This window comes from Hydra viridissima, unplaced genomic scaffold (assembly GCF_058129835.1).
Source record: "Hydra viridissima isolate aposymbiotic clone 2 unplaced genomic scaffold, HvirCarnegie_v1 scaffold_10, whole genome shotgun sequence".
NCBI classification, from domain to species: Eukaryota; Metazoa; Cnidaria; class Hydrozoa; order Anthoathecata; family Hydridae; genus Hydra; species Hydra viridissima.
In genome coordinates this window covers 4,617,439-4,639,137 of record NW_028324309.1, presented here as the reverse complement: position 1 = coordinate 4,639,137, position 21,699 = coordinate 4,617,439, and the positions used below count along the sequence as shown (strand labels likewise).

Below are 21,699 nucleotides of genomic sequence, written 5' to 3'. Positions count from 1 at the left end.
ACAAATCATCTTCATACTTATGATACAATTCTAATGTGTCATTTTTGGTTTGATTCCTCATTTATTTTATAACTAATGTGTCAACTGGCTGGTACGTTTCTCTCTATGGCTAATGGAAATAGGTTTAATATATCATCTTTGACTATCTTTGATTTTAAAATTTTTTTAGACTTGAATTTTAAAGTTCGATTCGAACTTAAGTTCGGTTATAAAAAAAATCAAGCCTGTAAGAATAATCTTTGTTTTTTTTTGTTACTTACAAATGAAACCAATTTTTTTACTTTTTGCTTTGAATTCATCCAGCATTTCTTTAGTTCTTTTTGATTTTTTTTAACTCCGATACTTTTTTACTGTTGAATAATTGGGTTATTTCTTCCCACTAAGTTTTCTTTTTTTTTTTTTTGAGGCAGGCTCTGTCTGTCTTCTTTTCTTCGATGTCTTTGTAACCTTTAATTATATTGATCAGAAGTGATTTTTCTTGGTGACTGAAAATTCGTCTTTTAGAATTCATTTTACAAATATTTAAAAAGTAAGCAAAAGGTCTTTGGTGGATCTACATTTAGAAATTTATATTCGTTTATGATAACACTTCAGACCATAAAAATTTTACAACGAAGTTTACACTTTACTAAAAGAAAACCGAATAGACAAATAAAAAGCAGCTTATAATAACATTTATTTGTTATCTTTTCTTTTTTGTAGTCATAACTACAAAAAAGAAAAGATAACAAATAAATCATTACCTGTAGTGAAAATGTAATTTATATTATCAGAGTATAAATTACAATTTCACTGCAAAGAAAGGAATCACATTTTACCATGTAACTTTTTCTTTCTTCTTCATAGTTTTACTTTCTTCTTCATATTTTTGCTTTTTTCTATGTTTTCTAGAACATTTCCATGTTTATTACTTCTAATGGAATTTCTTTAAATGGAGAAATCGAGAGAGATTGTCGTGATCACTTAAGTTGTATATATGACCAACTGTTGGTTACAACTTAAGATTTGGAACTGAAAGTGCCAAAATGAATTTATAATTTAAAAATACATGACAAGACCGTTTTTTTTCTTTATTTACCATGTTGTTGACTTTTTATTTAATTGTATATTATACATCGGATGTTTCAGCGAAAGGTTTTTCCCATAAAAAAAAATGAATTGCCACTATTAGTTGCTAACTGCATTTTCCGAGAAACGACCTAAATTCAACGTCTTGATTATTTTTCAAGTTTGAGTAACTCAAACCAAGGACGTATAAGAGATGGACGTGCAACGATATTGTTTTTTTTGCAAACCATGCTCGTTGCGCATTGTTACAAATCTTTTGTTTTAAACAAAAGAAATTAAATTATATTAAAGTCTGTTGGCTTCGTCGAAAAGTCTTGGTCTCGTCTAACCACTCTTATCAGCATTCTTTTAGTTGTTCAAGATAAAACCGAGTGTTAAGCTTAATTTTATATACCTAGGCGTTCTTAATATTTTAAGAAATAACGCTGATGATGATATAGAAATTGAGATTATATACTTAACTACTTTAGTACATGTATAACTAGAGATATAATAAATAATACAAAATATCAACTAGTTTTGTAGCTACCAAGAGCACAATGGCTTCATGCACAAACAACTACTCCATGTATTATATTGCTGTAGACTTCTAGTTTATGAATATTATAGAACTTTCTATTTTTATGTTTAACAACAGAAATAAATACAGTTAAGGAAAAATAACTTATTCATAAAATGAATATAAATGAATTAAAGAAAAAAATAATTTGTCACAGTTTTAAAGAATTTAGCAAAACCAATTTATGGCAAACCGCAAGAATAACTAAGAATTTAATTTTAACATAATATGATTTACCAGTTATATATACACTAAATTTTATTTGACAAAAACAAATGGGTTATTATGCGCTCCATATGACAAATGAAATAATGTATTAAATATGAAAAGCAAAAACATGAACAATCTGGCCGCATTTTGCAAGATAATTATAAATTTGAATAACTTTTTAAAAAGTTTGTCTTTATCAAATGAATTATAAAAAAGCCCATTAGAAAATACACTTATAAAAAAATAATGCATAGTGGAATATATACTATGGAACTTAAAGAGTAGTCGAGGCAAAAAATGATGACATATCGGAAAAAATACTAAAAAAATACACAAAATTAAGGCTGGTGAATGAAGGACCAAGGAGTTGAATGAAACCAGATCTTGACAAAAAGTTTATTTCAGATTTTTTAAATTTCGCTATACTTTTTTTAGTTATTTTAAAATTATCCTTGCAGATCTATTTTATCATTTACGGGCTTTGTTTACACGAAAAAAGTTTAAAAAGCTTACAAATGTTCGTCTTGAAAAAATGATAAAATCTGTTCGTGCTCACAACAAATTTTCTTTATCTTGGTGTAATTTGTTTAGTAATTTTTCAACGCGTGAACTAGTTACTTTACCTAAACAGTCTTATTAAACAAATGCTATAAAAGTTTAAACAAATACTACGTGATCAGAGTTTCTGTTTTAAAACTGCGGGCAGCCATTTTAATAGATTTTTTTGTTGACGGGCGAAAATGTAGAGTTTGTCGGAAACTCGCATGGCCCGCTGATTTACGATCTCTTTGATGTAAAACAATGAGTTGCACGTCCATCTATTATACGTCCATGCTCAAACGCGCATTTGAAATTTTCACGTTTCGTTTACACATTCGCTAAAGCTAATTTCTTAACTCTGACTTGATTAAGTCGAACTTTAAAATTTATGTCAAAAAGATTGAAGAATGAGTCAAAGTGAATCTGTTACACCGGTCTACAAAAAAACTTATTTCTGTTGCATGAGATATTTAAACTGATTTTTATGAATTTTCAAACACTGAGTTTAAATATAAAGCACCATTTTTGTTGACAAGCTTTAGTTTTTTTTGCAATAACCAATTTTTTGAAATGTTTTAATTCATTGGCATGTAATATCCGGTTATATATATGTCAAGGTATTTTTATTTATTGACATAAATATAAATACCTTGACCTATCTATAATCGGACACAAAGTTTTTTTGTTTTTTTTTATAAAAGTTGGTCCCTAATTTGATTTCTCTTTTCCAAAAATATCTTTTGTGAATGCTTTAGCGCCATCTTCTTCATTGCCATTTTGTAATTAACGGCCTTCCCAATAATAGCTTTGTAGAAAGGTAATGCTGTGAAGCATAAAACAAGATATAATTATGGCTATGGAATTTAGCAGTTTTGTTTATAAGGAAATGTTAAGACAAGGAAATCTTTTTTTTAATATACAAAAACAACATTCAACTGACATGCGTGTCCTTCTCAAGCAGTAATTGTTTCAGATTTCACTTTCATTTTTGGGTTAGAAAAAGTTGCCATTAAATACTATTCGCAAGGACAGGCAGAATCACCTGTAACATGAACGAGCTGACGAGCTTCTAAAACTTGTTTAATAGCTGAGTTTGCTAAAACTCCTGAATCATGAGTCCTTCCAGGCCATTTAACATAACCAGATAAGATTTCTTTTGAAGTACTTGCAATGACCAGGCAATTCAAAGAAAAAAATCCCTTTCTGTTTCGATATATTTCTGGGTTTTTCTCCAGATTTATTATAGAAATATGCGTCCCACAAATCTTTTGCTCCGATGCATTCTGGGAATCTTTGAATTCGGTAAAATCTAAATAATGGTTGACAAATATAAATATTTTCTTTATCAAAGAAAATTTCAAACTTTGCAGGAAATAGCAAAATGCAGATATCCATGAAAACTTATTACCACAGTTGCTGAATTATCAAAGAATCAGCTTTTTTTGGAAACTTTATGAACTGATTTCTTTTGTTAGTGTTGTTCAACGCATTTAAGAACCACTTATGTTGTTAATTCTTTCTTCTCAACTAATTGCTTAAAATAGAAATTGTTCGCTATATATATGTATATATATATATATATATATATATATATATATATATATATATATATATATATATATATATATATATATATATATATCTTTAAATTGCAAGTTGCGACTCTTGTCGATAATTAATAATCCTTTTACAAAAAAACGTTATAATAATAAGAAAACTACAATGTATGACTTTTGTCAATAATTAGCAAGAATGACGCACATTAAAACCACAACAGTTAGCAATTAGAATTGAAATTACTTAACCACTCGACAAACAGTTGACTGATTAACTTTCAGTTCCTACAAATCTCCTATTACTCTCTAAAAGAGTATACTTAATTAAATCAGATTATAAAATTTTAAATGTAAAGTACTTTATTTATTGTTACTTGATTTTATTATTATCTTATTTGTTGTTATAATATATTACTTAAAAAAATAATTTAAATCTAGAAAAAGAAAGTACAATTATCGGAAACCATTTCTTGAATATCTACTCAGTTGGAATAAACCAGTAGCCTCAATTGTTTAGATTGTTGTTAATAATGTCATTAGCTAGTATTAAAAAAAGTTTGTTATAGTATCATTAGCTAGTAAAAAAAGTTTCTCTTGTAAATCTGTATCATCTCTTAACACTTCCGCTACTAACTACGAGTATACTCGATGTAAGTTGGCGTCATTTATTTGCCAACTACGAGTATACTCGTAGTTAGCGGGACTTTGATATTTGCCAACTACGAGTAAACTCGTAGTTATACTAACTTATTTCAAATAATATTTGTGCATGACTGGGTTTGTCTGTTCATTTTTTTTTTTTTCTTAGCTTCACATTTGATTTCAGAAAATATTACATTCAAGTTTTTGTTTTAAAAATCCAGGGAACCTAATTTAAATACGGATAAAGACAGAAATAGCTTAAAACAGATAAAAGTAAAATATTGATATTGATTTAATTTTATTTCATGAAAATTTAAGTGTAAACCTATTCTTTTGAATGATACATTCTGGAGCATTCGCCAATACATAACGGAGGTCTATTTTCACAAACAGCACATTCATATCGTGTTTCTCTACGTTTTATTTTAGAGCAGACTCGACATGGTTTTGTTGGGAATTTTTTTTCTTTTCATTCGGTGGTATTGAAGACAAGTAGTGGAAACTATTATTGGTGATTCGAGGCACAATTTCATTCAAACGTTCACCCAATGAATCTGTAACAACTAATTCTCTAAACTTAAGTAAGGAAATTGTTTTTTCTACCCCATATTTGCTGTTTAGGCAGTAAGCATTAAACAAAAAAGTATCAAAGAGATGAAGTGCTACTTTTTTATAACATCTGATTGTCTTTCTTAGGCAATTATAATATGATACCATTTGTTCCGGCCTATCTACTCCTGATATATATTGATTGTAATCTTTAATAATGTTGGGTTTCATTTTCCTCTCTCCTCTCCTGTTTGTCACTTCAATCATTTGCAACGAATGCAAGTTGCTAATCATTAGCACGTCTCTTTTGTCTTTCCATTTAGTAACCACTACACCTTCTCTGCTTCTGCTTATAACGTCTCCCCAATGATATATGTTAACTAGATGTCTATCTTCCGAAAAAGAGTGAAGCAAATTTTATTTGCCACCAGCATATGATTGGACAATAACTTGTTTTGCCACCAACATCTGATTGGTTAACAGATATTATGGAAAAACGAATAGCAAAAATAAAACAAAACAAAAAAATATTTGTGTCAGTTAAATTAGAAAATGTGTTTAAAACTTAATCAAATTGGAATGATTTTGTGAAATGATTTAGTATTGGGTAATTTTATAAATGTAGATTAAAAGTAACGTCAGTTACTTTTAACCTATATTTAATAAATATGTTCAATTACACTCAACCTACATTTAATAAATATGTTCAATATTAATATCTCCAATGTTTAAAGTTAACATTGCCAGAAATCTTTCTTCTTTGCTGCGGCTACCGGCTTTACAATCTTTAAAAACTTGCTTCACATTTTCTTACGGAATTAATGTGAAGTTAGACATCTAGTTAATATATATCATTGCATCTCCCTGTTTCAGTTTTGCTTTTGTACACTCTTTTGGATTTGACTTTCAGTCAGTTCTTTAAGTACCACAAATTTATGTTTTTTGATTTATTATGTGCTTTGTTAATTCAAAGGAATTGTATAAGTGATAACTTTTTAAATTTAATTGCTATGGATACTTATATCGCTTAGTTACCGGATACTTTCCTTAGTTACAAAGTGGTAAATTGATATTTGAATATTTTATTGAACTTTTCACCCACCTATATTGAATAACAATTGAGTATTTAGATAAATAATGTTTTAGGAATAATAAAAGCAAAAAATAGTGCAAGAAAACGTAACCAATTTTAAATGACATCAAAAAAATTGTAAAACAATAATACCGTTGGAAGATTGTTTAAGTAATTGTAAAACATCTGAAGGAAATGCTTTATGTTTTGTTTGGTGTGATGTTGATTTACTGAATGTTTAGTTGCTTTATCTGTATTTGAAATATTTAAAACGTTCTTGGTAGCAATAACAATAGATTCATCTCTGATTTTTTTATTAGCAGCAAAAAATAATTCACTGGATGAATGAGATTCAATTAAACAAGATACACGCCGTTTTTTAGTTTTGTTAGAACTATTATCAAATGCAAATGGTTTTCGACCACGTCTACTTGCAGTTGATTCATTGTCTTTTTTTCTGAAAATTAAATATTAAGCTAGTTCACAAACTTCTTTTCAAAATTTTTGACAGTAGGGGAAAACCTCAATGAATGGGACAGTTTTTGCAAAATGCTTTTTAAACGTAGATAAAATTGCTTAATATATATATATTTAAATATGTTTGATAACCACCGACTCTTGCTCAATAATATTAAAACAAAAAAATTGGATTTGTATTAAGCTATTGGTAAAAAGAGAGTTTTATTGGAGCATGACATTTGTCCCATTCATTAAGTATGTCTCATTGAATGGGACAAACATAAAAGAATTTAAAAAAACGTATTTAATTCAACCATTTTTCAAATTAGTTTATTAATTGTAAATGTAGTTAAATATATAGATACATACATAAAGACCACACAAAAAATATTTTTAACTTTAAACATTTTAACTCTAAATAAATTTCAATCAAAGTAGAACTTTCTCATTTTAGAATATTATATTTAGTTATTTTTATTTAAGTAAAATATTGCAGTATAAAAGTGTGTAAATAATACCCATTACCCATGGGGATAAAATTAAGGGACTGCAGAATCCCTCTGCTGAGCTGTAAATAATACTTTATTAAATTCATTCAATAGGTAGTACTTTGTCCCATTCAATATGCGCATCACTTTATCCAAAAATGATTAGTCACACCAAAAACACCATTAATTAAGCTTGAATGTTTTACTTACTGTAGTACTAGAGACTGCTATCTATTAAAGCATGGAATTTTATTTTCCATAACTTCAAAAATTGCTGCAAAATCAGAAAAAAAAAAAACGTTTTTAAAAATTACTTTTTACATTCGAAAACACAATAACATCCATTGTCATTACGGTCATAAAGCAATAGGATGGATGAGTCGTTCAGTTGAGTTGTTGTTTCTATCACTCTTTGTTACAGGAATTTGAATATCCTTACATCGATGCTTCTATAAGAATCTGAGTTTGTCCCATTCAATAATCGTCCCATTCATTAAGGTTCTCCCCTATAGTTTGCAGATTTCCACTTTTTTTTATACAAGTAAACAAATCGTTGAACAGCATGTCTAAAATCAACGTCTTTAAAATCAGCAAATTTTGGCTGAATAAATTTCAATATATCTTAAGTAATATTTTGTTTTGAAATACTGAGATTGTTTTTTTAGAGAAAATTATGAATGTCTAAGTTTAATTTAAACCATATCTAAATAATTATTGTAACAAGTATTTTGTATTTAAAATTTTAATGTTTTAATATATATGCCGCCCGTACTACTAATACTTGTTATTAATTAAGTTACTACAAGTGTTAGTAATTAAAATAAAAAGTAATTAAATTACTGTTAGTGTTAGTAATTAAATTACTAACAACTTCCGAAAATATGTTGTTGCTATGCTATGCAAAATAAGGTATCCAAAGTAACCAAAAAAAATTAATCTCATAAGAATTATGAATCTCATTTTAATACATACCCCCAATATTGTGTACTTAGCGCAAGTAAAATACTGTTAAAACAACGTTAATGTAAAAATGAGTTGTTGCTATGCAAAATTTAGTACCATAGCAACCAAGTTAAAACGTATATAAAATCTGAACGGGGATTTAAGGGGACAAGCAATCAATTAAAACTCGATTGAAGCATCATATAGCTCAAATAAATATAAAACAACACATGGCAAATTGTGGTAATTATTAGTTATAGTGCGGCAAAAATAAAATTTTTTATGGAATTTTTTTTTTAGTCTGTGATTTTCAAAGTATAACTGAGATAACATGCTATAACAAATTTATTTCACACATTGGTTTTTCTTATCTCTAAATACTCTATAATAACATGTACTAACTTTTTGTTTCAAAAACGTAGATGTAATTGAAATATAACACAACGCTGATGTCACCGTTAATTACTTATTTATAATTTTTTTTTTTTTTAATTTCAATATTGAAATGCTTAGAGTCCTGGTTATTAAGGGATTTAATATAAATAAATTATCAATAAATTGAATAAGTTTTCAAGATTGGACAACTAAAATTTTTCCCATTTTGTGCACCTACTGGCCCACTGTGTGATGTTAATCAGTTTTCTTTAATGAACTCATCGACAAATATACTTTCACAAAACAACCCCTTAAAATAATTACGCCAATATACCCAAGTAAATACTTTTGCTTGGTAAAAACTCATTTTTGTATTTGCAAAGGTTCTAGTAAGTTATATGATAATAGTAAAGTTTTGTACGCATTTACAAAATGATAATGGCAAATCGCTTTTTTTTTCAAGTTTAGTTTCAAAATTGGTCTGAACCAGACTTAAAAAAAAATGGCTTAAAATTTCAAAAACTCTTTTTCAAGTCTGACTTCAGTTCAAGTTCTCGTCTTGCATTCCGCTCAAGTCAGACTTCAGGTTTGAAGTCTGACTTAAAATTTCAAGTCTGCTTCTTGCATTCGGGAAATAATTTTGCTTTCTCAAGTCTGGTTTGAAGCCAGACTTGAAAAGTGTTAAATTTTTGCAGGTTTTCAAGCCTGACTTAATTTGAAGTTCGCTTTGTGCATTAGCTCAAGTTGCACTTCGGTTTTGAAGTTCGATTTCAAATTTGAGGTTCTTTCATTCCACCCTAAAAGTAATTCTCCTAGTTCCAGACACATAGATATATTAAAAAAGTGGTAAGACTGCGACTAATCTCACATAAGAATAAACTAATCATTTGAGATTATTTAAAAAATTTATAATAATCAATATATTTCTTTAAAATTTGACTGATTGTGTAAAATACCTTAAATCTGTGTATTATCCATGAAATCAAAGCAACTAAATTGATTTGTGAATCGAAGATAATGAACCAACAAGAGCAATATGCAAACCGTTTTTAAAAAAGTGATGGCTTTCAATATGAGTAAAACATGTAGGACATTAACGTTTTTCGATTGGTAAAAGATTTTGAAAAAGTAAACAGGGCTTTTTCATATGATTGCAAAAGCATTTCAAATGCTATACGCGGACAGATTTAAATATAACAGTAAGAAAATCAATAGTTAAAACACATCGATCAGAAGATAAACAATGTAGATTTAATATCAAACTATTTACTCATTTTTTTATTTTGTTCCAAGTTTACCAAAAAGGTAAACGAATTTCAAGGAGCGTAGATAAAAGGTATCGCGGGTAGCATGCGTTTATCGCATAGGGAAATTCGCGAACCATACTCATGTGGGCGATTTAAAATATGTTTAATTTGATAACTTGATAACTCTTAAATTATGATAGTTGATGATGATGATGATGATGATGATGATGATGATGATGATGATGATGATGATGATGATGATGATGATGATGATGATGATGATGATGATGATGATGATGATGATGATGATGATGATGATGATGATGATGATGATGATGATGGTGATGGTGATGATGGTGATGATGGTGATGATGGTGATGGTGATGGTGAGGAAGAGGAGGAGGAGGAGGAGGAGGAAGAAGAAGACGACGACGACGACTACAACAATATTGATATTAATGACAATGACGATCAATATCTTTTTTGTGAAATCGAGGTTTAAATTAGTTTTTGAGTTTTGCATTTCACCTTTTTAAACTTAACTTTTCTCTAGGCACTTTTTCAGGTTTTAGCTCTAGCTTCCCAGTGCCTACGCCATTTTATTTTTGAGTTGATTTGTTTATTTTCTTTTCCATTTTTCATATTAGGTTTTCAAGATTCATGTTAAACTATTTGTAAGAGTTAACATATTTTAATTGCATTATTAAGAAATTGATTGAACTATATGTAACTGAAAGTATATGAAATTGAAAATATATGCAAATGAAAGTATATGCAAATGAAAATATATGCATGGTATTATAATATTTGGAGTATTTATATTGGAGTATTTAAGAATATATTTAAACGGTTTAAAACATTTATTGAAAACGCGAATCAATGTCTACTCAAACAGTCTCAAAGCCTTCATGAATCGCAGACAGATAATGTCAACTTCAAATCTCGAAGTCTACATGAAAAGCAGAAAGACAATTCCAACTCCAAACCTCGAAGTCTACATGAAAAGCAGACAGACAATGCCAACTTCAAATCTCGAAAAGGCAGATCTTCATAATCAATACGATAAACAGTACACGCATACCACTTACATTAGAACTATCCTTTTAATCAAAAATCAAAAGACAGTTCTTTTCGACGATTGGAGCGATGTGAGGAGGGAAAATGAGATAATTATTAAATCATCTTTAGGTTTTTACCTGACTCAAATATATAACGTCTGATCGAAGAAAAGAGCGAGTCTGCCACAACACCACGTGGATACAGATGTTCAATTACATGAAAAAATAAATAAGTCCCACCGTTAAAATGTTTTAAAACTGTTTTCACAAACAGGACTAAAAATACAACGGTATGAGTTTAATTAGTAAAGTTCTCGAAAGTTCTCTAGCCGTTCTGAGAAGTTGAAACAAAAGTACTAAACGAACTTGAAGAGAAAAGAAATCCATTGTCTGTACGAGAATTCAAAAAAACATCTGCGGACAGATTGTAAAAGAAAGGGTTGAGAAAATCTTAGTTTTTTTTTTGGAAAGGAAAGAGAGAGAGTTTTTTAATATGTATTAATAAAGAGTTTTTGAAGATGTTATTATTTTTTGGATTTTAGAAAAGATATTTGAGTGACTTTAAATTGCGACATTATATGTAGTAATGCATTGTTATTTAAATAAATTAATATTAACAGAATATGTATTGATGAGAAATCTTTGAGAATATTTATTAAGAGAAATATGTAAGAGATTTCTCTTAATAGAAGAGAAGAGAAGAAAAATCAGTGCTAGGTATTATTATTTTTCGATTAAGAAAATTGTTTTTATTATTACTATATGAGTTAGTAATTGCTTTTGAAAAGTCTCATGTTCCTATCACCATCAATGTTACACACTGACAGCCCTACCACACTTTAAGCTTCGCCAAATAGGAGATTCTAGTTTTTTATCACCTACTTAAGTTTAACGCTTTTTGCTGAAGCTGTCAAAACAAAGGTCATTTTCAAAAGACGATTTATACTTCTCGTCGACTGGCAAAATCGGTTCTATTTTAAAGTATTGCATAACTTATAATAGACACCTGTTGTAGAACCATTTATAACAGACTATTTATCATATATAGCTACAATTTTTCGTATATATGGATATTTAAGTGCATCAATAAAAGAAAAGGATGCAGCAAGAGCAAAAAAACCCTACTCCATTTTGCGGCCTTTTTTTATATTAAAAATGAAAGCGGTGCTAAATTGGATTGTTCTGAAGTTTTTAGATAACTTGATATTGCTCAGGGCTGTAATGTCATTTTAGTTGAACAGATAGATCGTATATCGAGATTAAATGATAATGACTGGAATAAGTTAAAGACAATAAAGCAAAAAAAATCATATGTTAACGGTAATTGATGATTTAATGCTTGATATCTTAGCTGCAGTAGCTCGTAAAGATTATCAGGATCGAAGGCGCAGGCACAAAAAAAATTGTTTTAGCCAAAAGTAATGAATTATGTAAAGGTAGAAGGGAAAATGCTGAGTTACACAAAAATGTAAAACTATTACTTTCATAGGATAACTCTTATAATAAAATTATGAGTTTGCTAAATTGCTCAAGAGACACTCTTGCTAAAGTTGCTAAACGTGAAGTTGATTAACAAAATCATGGTAGATCTTTTAGTATATCTTCTTTGCAAAATATCATTAAGGTTAGCATACTTCATACCAAAAAGACTTGAATAACTTGAATAGATACCAGCTTTCTTATGGGAAGAACAAATGGCAACTTATAAAGAGATTACTGCTCTTTGTTGACTTAATTGAAAAAACGCACTGTGATGCTGAAGTAAAAATAAAAAAATTTAATCAGATCAAAGACTATGGTATTCTTGATATTGAATTATCATCTGTAATGCACCTAATGCATAGAAATTAGCTGACCGGTGGCTTCTTAAAACTACTGAAACACAGAGAGCCTTTAGTATAAAACCCAAAATACCCACAGATAAAGATAGATACTTCGGAAAACCCAATGTTCAGAATGAATATAGTAATATTACTAAGGCACAGATACTCCTTTATCAACAACTTAGGGAACCTATAGGCAAACTCTATGCTCGGTTTTTTTTTATCTCTATGGATAAAGAAGCTATTCATTGAAGCGCAAAACGTCTGGAGATCTTACAAGCTTACTCATAGTTACTAAATACAGTATATGAAAGCAATGTATTTTTCGACTACTGTTTTTATCGATATAAATTCAATAATCTAAATGTAATTCAGCGTAGATTCCAACAAACTTTAAACAGTTATGAACCTTAAATGCTATGAACATTTGAAACTGCAAGTAAAGGGATATTTGCTTATTTAAATGTTATTGAACCAGTTGACGTAGCTGGTGTAGATGTCTGTAATCGACTAACAGTGAGCATAAATTGATCGACAAAGGATTAACTAATGTTGTAGGAAAATTGATTATTATATTCTGGGAATACATCTTATGGATTTTAATGGTTCTCTTATGACTAATGCTGCTGTTCATGTGAAATGCTGTTCCTGATTCCATTCATACAGAATCAGGCTTAAAAGTTGAACTTAGATTTAAATCTTTTTTAAATCTAAAAAATTTGGACACCGATAGGAAAGACTATAAGCAATATGTATATGATATGTATAAAATTACCAGTGATAATACTTCATAACCACTTCCTTTTGGGGAAGAAGCATTAAAAGCTATGACTAATGTTTTAGATAGCATCAATTGATTTAAAATATGCACAAAACAATGTGGCACAAATCAGGCAATTTATTTTGACTAGTTACGGTTACTACCTGTAGTCTTTACAAAATCAAAGTTATTATGAAAACATTAGTGAATTAAACCAGAATAAAAAAACGAATAAAAGGGTTGAAAGATAAACAGGAATTCTAGAAATGTTGAGTGCTTTGATTGTGATCTTATCATATTAGCTATGATAAGCAAAAACGAAGTTTCAGATATACAAATGTTAAATATTGACCCTTCGACATGCATAAGATGAGGTTTTACCTTTTTTTGATCATACTAAGTCACTTTGCGTCGTGTATTTTTAAGTCCTCATAATCAATTACTTGTGTGCTGGGGATGGCATATAGTTAGAGGTCAAAGTCCACTGTGAACTGATCTGAAGCAACAACAATTAAATAATCTAGTAAACGAGATTTATCAAAAAAAGTGTTCCTGCTTCATTAGGTATTTGGTAAACATAAATATTTAGCCGCCGTATGCGACTTCGCACGAACGGTGGCATGAGAGGGAGAGGTCATGAGATCTCTTTATTAAATTTGTTAGATGAATTAAGAATTAATTTACTATTTAATAATATGCAAAAGTACGTATTTAGTAGGTTCTATGAAGAAAAAACCGATTCTTGTAATAACTTAAGATAGTTTCCTAGAAGAGACAATTGAAGATAATCTATTAGAGGTAATAGCTAAAAATGATGTCCTAGATTTTAAAAATGAAGGTTATAGCAATGCGTTAATAGAGTTTATTAAATCTGAAATTCTAAACAAAGAAAGTTAGGTTTTAGCAAACATACTGCGTAATTTTAGCAGTGAGAAGAAAACTTTTTATTTTAAAGTTTTAAAAATGCTACAGAGTTTTTTACTTCTGAATATATCTAAAATATTACAATATAATTTCTTCGCTTGGCGATTTATTAACTGCGGCAATTAAAGCTTCATTAGCTTATTTTAAGGGAGGTTATTACTTTCGTTCAGGAAAATACAAATTCGCTACAAAAAACTTTAAAGCTGCAGAAGAATAATATAGGATTGGAGAAGAGGATAAAGCTAATCAGCAATTAATAAACTTGGCCTTACTGTTAACAATAAAAAAAACACTATAATCCGTACCTAAGTACAGATTATCGTGGTTTATTTTTTCATTTTTGTTTATTTGTTATTCTCTTCATATTTTTTTTTTTTTTCTATAAAGGTTAAAATTGTTCTTTGTAAGTATCTTTTTTTGTGTCTAAACGCACGGGAATTAGAAATCCTCAAGAATGATAACCTTGTTGAGTTAAGGAGTTTTACAGAAGCAAAACAAATTTGGGAACCACAAGAAGAAGTCAACGAGAAGTTCAACGGAATAACTTAAAAAGATATTTCCTGCTTAGAAAAAATTTCAGTTATTAACAAGGCTAGAACTACACCAAAAAATTATTTTTTCAACAAGAAATGTCTACTTTAAAACGAATATTAGCACTAGGCAAAAAAATTGGTTCATTTGAGTTTGAGTGAACTAATGGAGTTAAAATGTTAATTCATTAGAAATTCGTTTCCTGTAGAAAAAAAAAAATTCATTTTAGCCCCAAGGGACCGTACTCTGTATAAGATTGATGTTGGAAATTAAGTTTTCTTTCCTTCAAGTGCCCAAATGCTTAAACGCTGCGTACACTTTAACTTTTATAACTAAAATATTCTAACATTACTATTAGTCTTTATCCGAGTCTCGAGCCGACTCAAAATGGTAGGAATACTTACTTTTAATATCGACATTAGTAAAAACATATTAGAAAAGTCAACTTTTAAACGAATATGGAAACTGCAAAATTCTGGAGAATTAGGCTAGAATTACACCGAACAAAAATTTAATCCACTTACAAATCTCAATTCTTAAAAAATCAACTCTTAAAAAAAGAATATTGACACCAGGCTAGAACTAAGAGAGTTAGTCTAGAAATACACCGAGCAGAAACTTAATCAAATTTCAAGTTTACTATATTATCAAATTATTACATTATTACAATATTATTAGCAGTATTTTTTGTAGTATGATTATTTATAAAATTTTTGAACCTGATATATAAGAAAAAAAAGGTTTTTAGACATAACATTTATGACTTTAGATGTATCAGGTAAATATTATTTGAGGCAAATATTATGTGAGGATGGACAGTATAACGAACTGGTACATATGCGTCAATTGGGTGTAAAAAACTTTTTCATCCGCTTGAGTCTTTGGTTTGTTCATCGAGGCGAGTCTTTAATTTACTCTGGACATCTGTCCGAAAACATTTTTATTACTCCTAACCTCAGGATTTATACTATTTCTTCCTTGAGGTATTCACTGCTCAGTCTTAACCAAGCAAAGCAAAAATTTTTGCAAATGAAATAAAATGAAGGTCCATCCTCCAAAAATACCTTTAAAAAAGTATAGTAACAAACGGAGGAAAATGTTACATCTATGCAAACCATTCAAAGTTGATAATATTGAAGGCAAATGCAACTTTGCATTACGAGTCTTAACCAAGGATGTGTGCCTTTGTCAAAACTTTTATGTTGAATTAGGCCAATTCACAATCAATACTCTTTTTCGTTCTTATATCAAAATCAGTGTTGAAATAAGAACGAAAATAATCGGGCATTGGTATTGAAGTTTATGCATTAATTTATATACACCAACAGCTGTTTTATTATAAGTCTCCTTAAACCTCAAATTATTGCTAGCCTTTTTACAAACCTCTTTTTCAAAATGCGAACAGTTTTAAACTCATAGAAATAAAGGAATATGAAAAAATAATTTATCCGCAAAATGCTGATGTATATTTCAACAGATTTGTAAATGTTAATGAATTATGTAAGGTGGATTTAAATACTCATGTTAAAGTGTCTTTATTTAGCATTCCTTATTCTTGTTAATGTTCCAGTGAGTTGTGATCCTTCACACCATAACTAATTGGAGTCCAAATGTTTAATAATTACTTTTTATGCATTTAAACACAAGCAAAAGATTTAAATACAATCATTTAGGGATGTAAATCAAGGCATCTGGAATCTCACACATATATTTCAGTTGCTTACCTTCACATATATAAAATTTCCTACCCTCGCATATATAACAGTTTCTAATTGTTAATATTAAGCTCTTACTTTTAAACTGTTCTTACTTTTACTTTTAAACTGTGTTAACTCTTAAATTATTTTACTCTTACCTTTAAACTGTTTTAACAGTTTAATAAAAAAATTCATTTTTGATCTGTTTTAACAGTGTATTCAGTGTATATATAATCCGAATACAAATCCTCTTTGAAAACGTTTTAGTTGTTATCCGGTACCTGAGTTTATTGTTCGGTATCTTACCTGTAGGAAATGTTGAACAGTGCTTTGTACCTAGGTATTGCACACTGTACTGGGTTTATGAAAAAAAGATCGCATCAAAATAAACATAAGCTTTTTTAAATTATAAAGGATGTGGCAAAAACTTCCAAAATTTGTTTTTGTTGGTTAATGTTCATTGAACATCTTAAATTTGAATAAAGTTGTGAACAAAAATTATTTTAGTTGAAAGTTTTACAATGGAAGCCTAAAGAAATGGAGTTTTAAATTTGGTTTACGCGAATTTACCTGCAAGTGAAGTGATTCGTATCTCTGGAGTGTCTAAAACTTCATTTTAAACAGGAAAATACGTGACGGTGCTGAGAGAGCCCAAATGCTCTCTTCCGTGAACAAAAAAGTAGATAAAAAGTTTAAAAGGCTAAAAGTTTTACTACGTCCAAAAGAAAAACAGCAAAGCTGTTCAATTTTGATTAGAGGACAGTCAGAAGAACTCTAAAAACACTTGGAAAAGTTAGCATAGCCTTACCTAATTGCCAACTTTTGACAGAAAAACTAAAAACTTTGAGATTGGAGATATCAAAAAAGCCTCTAAATCAGCTGAAAAGCCATGCTTTGTCAACTGCCAAAATTTTCTCAGATGAAAAACCTTCTAGCGTTGACTGTGTGATCAATAGGTAGAATGACAGACTCATAATGCGAAGGGTTACAGACCATCGCCTCTGTGTCACACAAAGCACCCTCAATCTGTCATGATGCTAAGAACCATCGCTTTTAATGGAGAAAAGCGTCCACCATTCTTCATAAAAGAGAAAGAAAAAGTTACTAAAGGAAATATAATTAATATAAATTGTTTCTAATTTAAAAAAAATCATAATGAAGATGTCAAAGATTGTAATGTGATAAAAATGCAAAACGCTAAAAACACAATGTAATTAATCTGTTTAAAAAAACAATTATAAATGACAACAAATATTTTAGAAATATTTTGGGTCTTTAACAATTGATTTTTACATTTGTTTTACAGTAAAGAAATAAAAAGCGCTCGGAAAGAAAAGTTTTCAAAACTTTCATATAGCACTTCCTGAGCTTTAATGCATCTGAAAATTTTTTGTAGACTCCCTTGAGTTTACAAATACAAAATGAATTTAATTTCACGTTAAACCTTTATCATCTAAATTTGCAAAGGACTTTTCGCTACGTGAGACATCAGTTTATATCGATGCAATTTGTTCTAAATTAAGCTCTATACTTCAAACTTTCAAAACAAAGCCTTTTTTAACACGAGGTGTTTCTTTTCGTTTAATATTTTGGCAAAAAAGAAGAAAAAAAATATATTAAATTGAATTTAACGAAAAACCACAAAAATGTAAGACCAAGTAAGCAGACTTCATGAAATAAGTAGTTAAGAAAATGATCGTGATAAACACATTCAATCGAAAGCAACCAATTTGTAATTAATGTGTCTAATAATATAAACGATGATTGTATAAGAAATATCGCCTAATTTTTACAAATTTTCATATTGATACCTACTCCATGCACATATAAATTAATTATTACGAGTTTTCAGATGCTGAATATATGAGTGAATACATTCTATGATTCCTATTCCAATAACAAGATTGGATCGGAAAGCGCTGTTTGAGAAAGGAGTATTAGTAACAGCAAAGCAAAAAAGAGGAAATACATTTTTGAAAGAAATTTTAGATTTGACAAAATTTTATTTAATTGATAAATACTATATTAGAATAATATATAGGATAGTGAAAGAATAACTCAGCATTGGTGAAAAAAAAAAAAAAAAAAAAAAAAAATGCGTCCAAAAAAATTACTTCAAACCTAAAATGTGAACTTTACAGAGTACTCTGAAAATACATAAAGAACCTAATAACTACGAAAGTTGAAAAAATACCGGTAGACCTCGCACGGCCACAAAATGAGAAGGTTATATACTGATTTGACAAGGCATTTAAAATAGAAGATTGAATGGCACAATCAATATTATTAATTGGAGTATGTAAATTGATCGAGTTAAATGCATTATTTTGTTGAGAAAATTCAGTCTCGTAGTAGACTTATTTTAAATGTCCACTTTTTAAAAATATTTTCTAGTTGAAAACCTCAATCGTGTTTGTTTTAGTGGCATGTTTGCAGATCAATAATGCGAGGAGGGAGAAGAAAAGTTAAAAACAACGACTGGGAAAAGACCTAAACACGAAGACTCTTCAACTTGCCACACACATAAATGATGAATAGGTACACTCTAAAGCCGAATGGTTCTCTGAAGAACCTTTGAGGGTTCTTGACGTTGGTGCTGAGGGAGCACCCGTAGAGGTTCTTCAAAGAACCCTTTGTACGGGTTCTTCGGAAGAACCTTACGATAAGGTTCTTTAAAGAACCCTAAACCGTTTTTCGAAGAACCTAAGAGTTCTTGATAGTTCCGATAAATCATCCGGATAGGTTCTTCAAAGAACCCTAAAGAGAACCTTTTTTTTAAAAAAAACTATTTGTAAAGGTTCTTCAAAGAACTGTTTTTGAAGAACTATTTCAGATTCAAGACATCTGACTGAAAAAATGTTCACTAGACAAATCTTTGAATAATTTTTTTTTTAAAAAAAACCATAATTAATAATTACTATTGAATTTTCGGATAATTTTTTAGACTAACAGTTTTATTAAAACTTATTATTTTTTCAAACAAATTAATCCATGTTCTTCCAAAAAGTTTATATCAAGTGATAAAAATGATTTAACGTTTTACCATTTACTTTTTATGCGAAATGATGAATGTTGTTTAATAGATTAACAAAAAGCATGTATTATAAGCAATAAAAAATTACAAGACTTTTGGACAAAATAAATTTAAAAGTTGCTTTATTTTAAACGTTTCTATTACCTCCCTTCGAGAATTAGCTAAACCTAAACAAACAATAGGCGGTATATAAAAGGTGAAATTTTACTCATTTTCTAGTAAATCTCTCTCTCTTGCTTTATAAATGTTACAACTTGTAAAATTATGTTAGGCAGTTGAAGTTAAGATTTCGATATAAAATAAGTTTAAAATAAATCAACAATCTTGCACAAAGTATTTACCATCCTGTGAATTGTTACAGGGACTTCTTCATTTGATACACCAAATATGATGTTTTAAAAAAGTAATGTGTTTTTCAACTGAACAGGGTACTGTATATCGTAAATAAAATAAGAGGCAAATATACAAGCCACTGCTAATGAGATATCAACATTATTATAGTGTTCAACTATTTCTTGGCTATCTAATATAATTCTATATAATAAATTTTGATGTCAACCTTTGAGCTTGAGGGATTGCAATAGTTGGTGTATTCTGTTTTGGAGTGTCATCAAATGTAACCAAGGTTTCAACAGATTCTTTGAATAGCTGTGGAAATTAAAGAATTGCTCTATTGAATGTGGCATCTGAAAAAGTAAAAAAAAAATTACAATAGAAACATAAAACAGAATTAAATTATAAAACAATATTTAACAGAAAAAAACATAAAAATATTTAGCAATAATTTTTTGGAAAACAGAAATCTCTTGCATTACACAAAATTTATTACCTCTCTTAGTGCTTTCATTAATTTCACACTCAATTTCAGCAAAATTTTCAGAAATAAAATCGTCTTTACACTTTAATTTAACCAAGCTTAAGATTTTATCTTCCATACCCTCCATCTGTTGATGAAGTTCTTTATCGAGATCTTTTCCAAATCTCAGTTTCATTTTCACTAAGAAGCTTTAACATCATTATTATAAAGATTATTTTTAAGTTGGAACACACAAAAAATAAAATCAAGAGAATAGTTAAAGGCCTATCAATTGAGCAGAGCAGAGCAATCGGTATTTAGCTTTTAGATCAATTGTGCAAAGACGTCCATCGAAATCCTTTGCTCACATAAACAAACTATGTTGCTGATGATCAATCAGCATATTCATATCTGGACAAAGTTTACGGTATTCAATTATCATATCCTGATGATGTTTTGCTACAGCTGAATCAACCTCACCAATAGGCAGAGAATGTGGCTAAAGAAATTTATTTTTCAATAATTATTAAATCTTTTTTTTACTATTTTATCCCAAAACAGATAAGCTTAATTTTTACCAAGTCTCCATCTGTCCTACTAGAAGCTTGGTTATTCTCAAGACAATCTTCTGTGCACTTGCATTCTCTAGCTGGATTCCCAAATTTGCTTTTATGGATAGCAACAGTCTCAACATTATTTAAAGAGGCTCTTTCCTTCTTGAACTTATTTTTTAGACTTTCCAATAGCGTAGGCTGCCATTACAAGTAAATTTATTTGATATAAGCATTAAGATTTATACATACGTATATTATATACATACATTATATACATATATACATGCATACATTTACATACTTTACATTCCAAACTTGAACTGAAAATTCAAAAATAATTGTAGTTTTAAACTTGATCTAACTTATACGATAATATGATGCAAATGATTACTATTATTCTAAATTACGTTTTAAATATATTATTGGGATCATTGTGTAGAATCTGAAATTGATATTTTATCCTAAATTAATTTTACTAATTGATAAAATAAAATCGTATGGTAGCTATTAACCATTGGCAGTATATCACTTTTTTTTTCAGAATTTATGTTTAGTCAAGTTTATAAGATTCCACGTTATAATCAGCTAACACGCTGAGTAAAAAAACAAAATGGCGTCTTAAAAAAGATGGAAAAAGTTTCTGAAAAACCTTTAGAAGAAACTTAATATATTTACTCTAACAATTAATGCGAAGAACCTTAAAGGTTCTTTAAACTTGCATTAAAAAAGTAGCCGGTTCTACAAAGAACCATTTAGGTACGTGAAAAACCCACGGGTTCTTTAAGTCCACTCTAAGAACCTTCAAGTTCTTTGCA

The 21,699-nt window shown here is 29.1% G+C and overlaps 1 long non-coding RNA gene across 1 annotated transcript; it reads right to left on the bottom strand.

Annotated features, from left to right (window-relative positions):
- Positions 1 to 20,080: 20,080 nt before the first annotated feature.
- On the bottom strand, positions 20,081 to 20,841 carry LOC149882731 (uncharacterized). The gene is made up of 2 exons (XR_016444696.1): positions 20,364 to 20,841; positions 20,081 to 20,220 (listed from the first exon to the last, which is right to left on the bottom strand). It is a non-coding gene; the product is annotated as an uncharacterized LOC149882731 (long non-coding RNA).
- Positions 20,842 to 21,699: the final 858 nt, after the last annotated feature.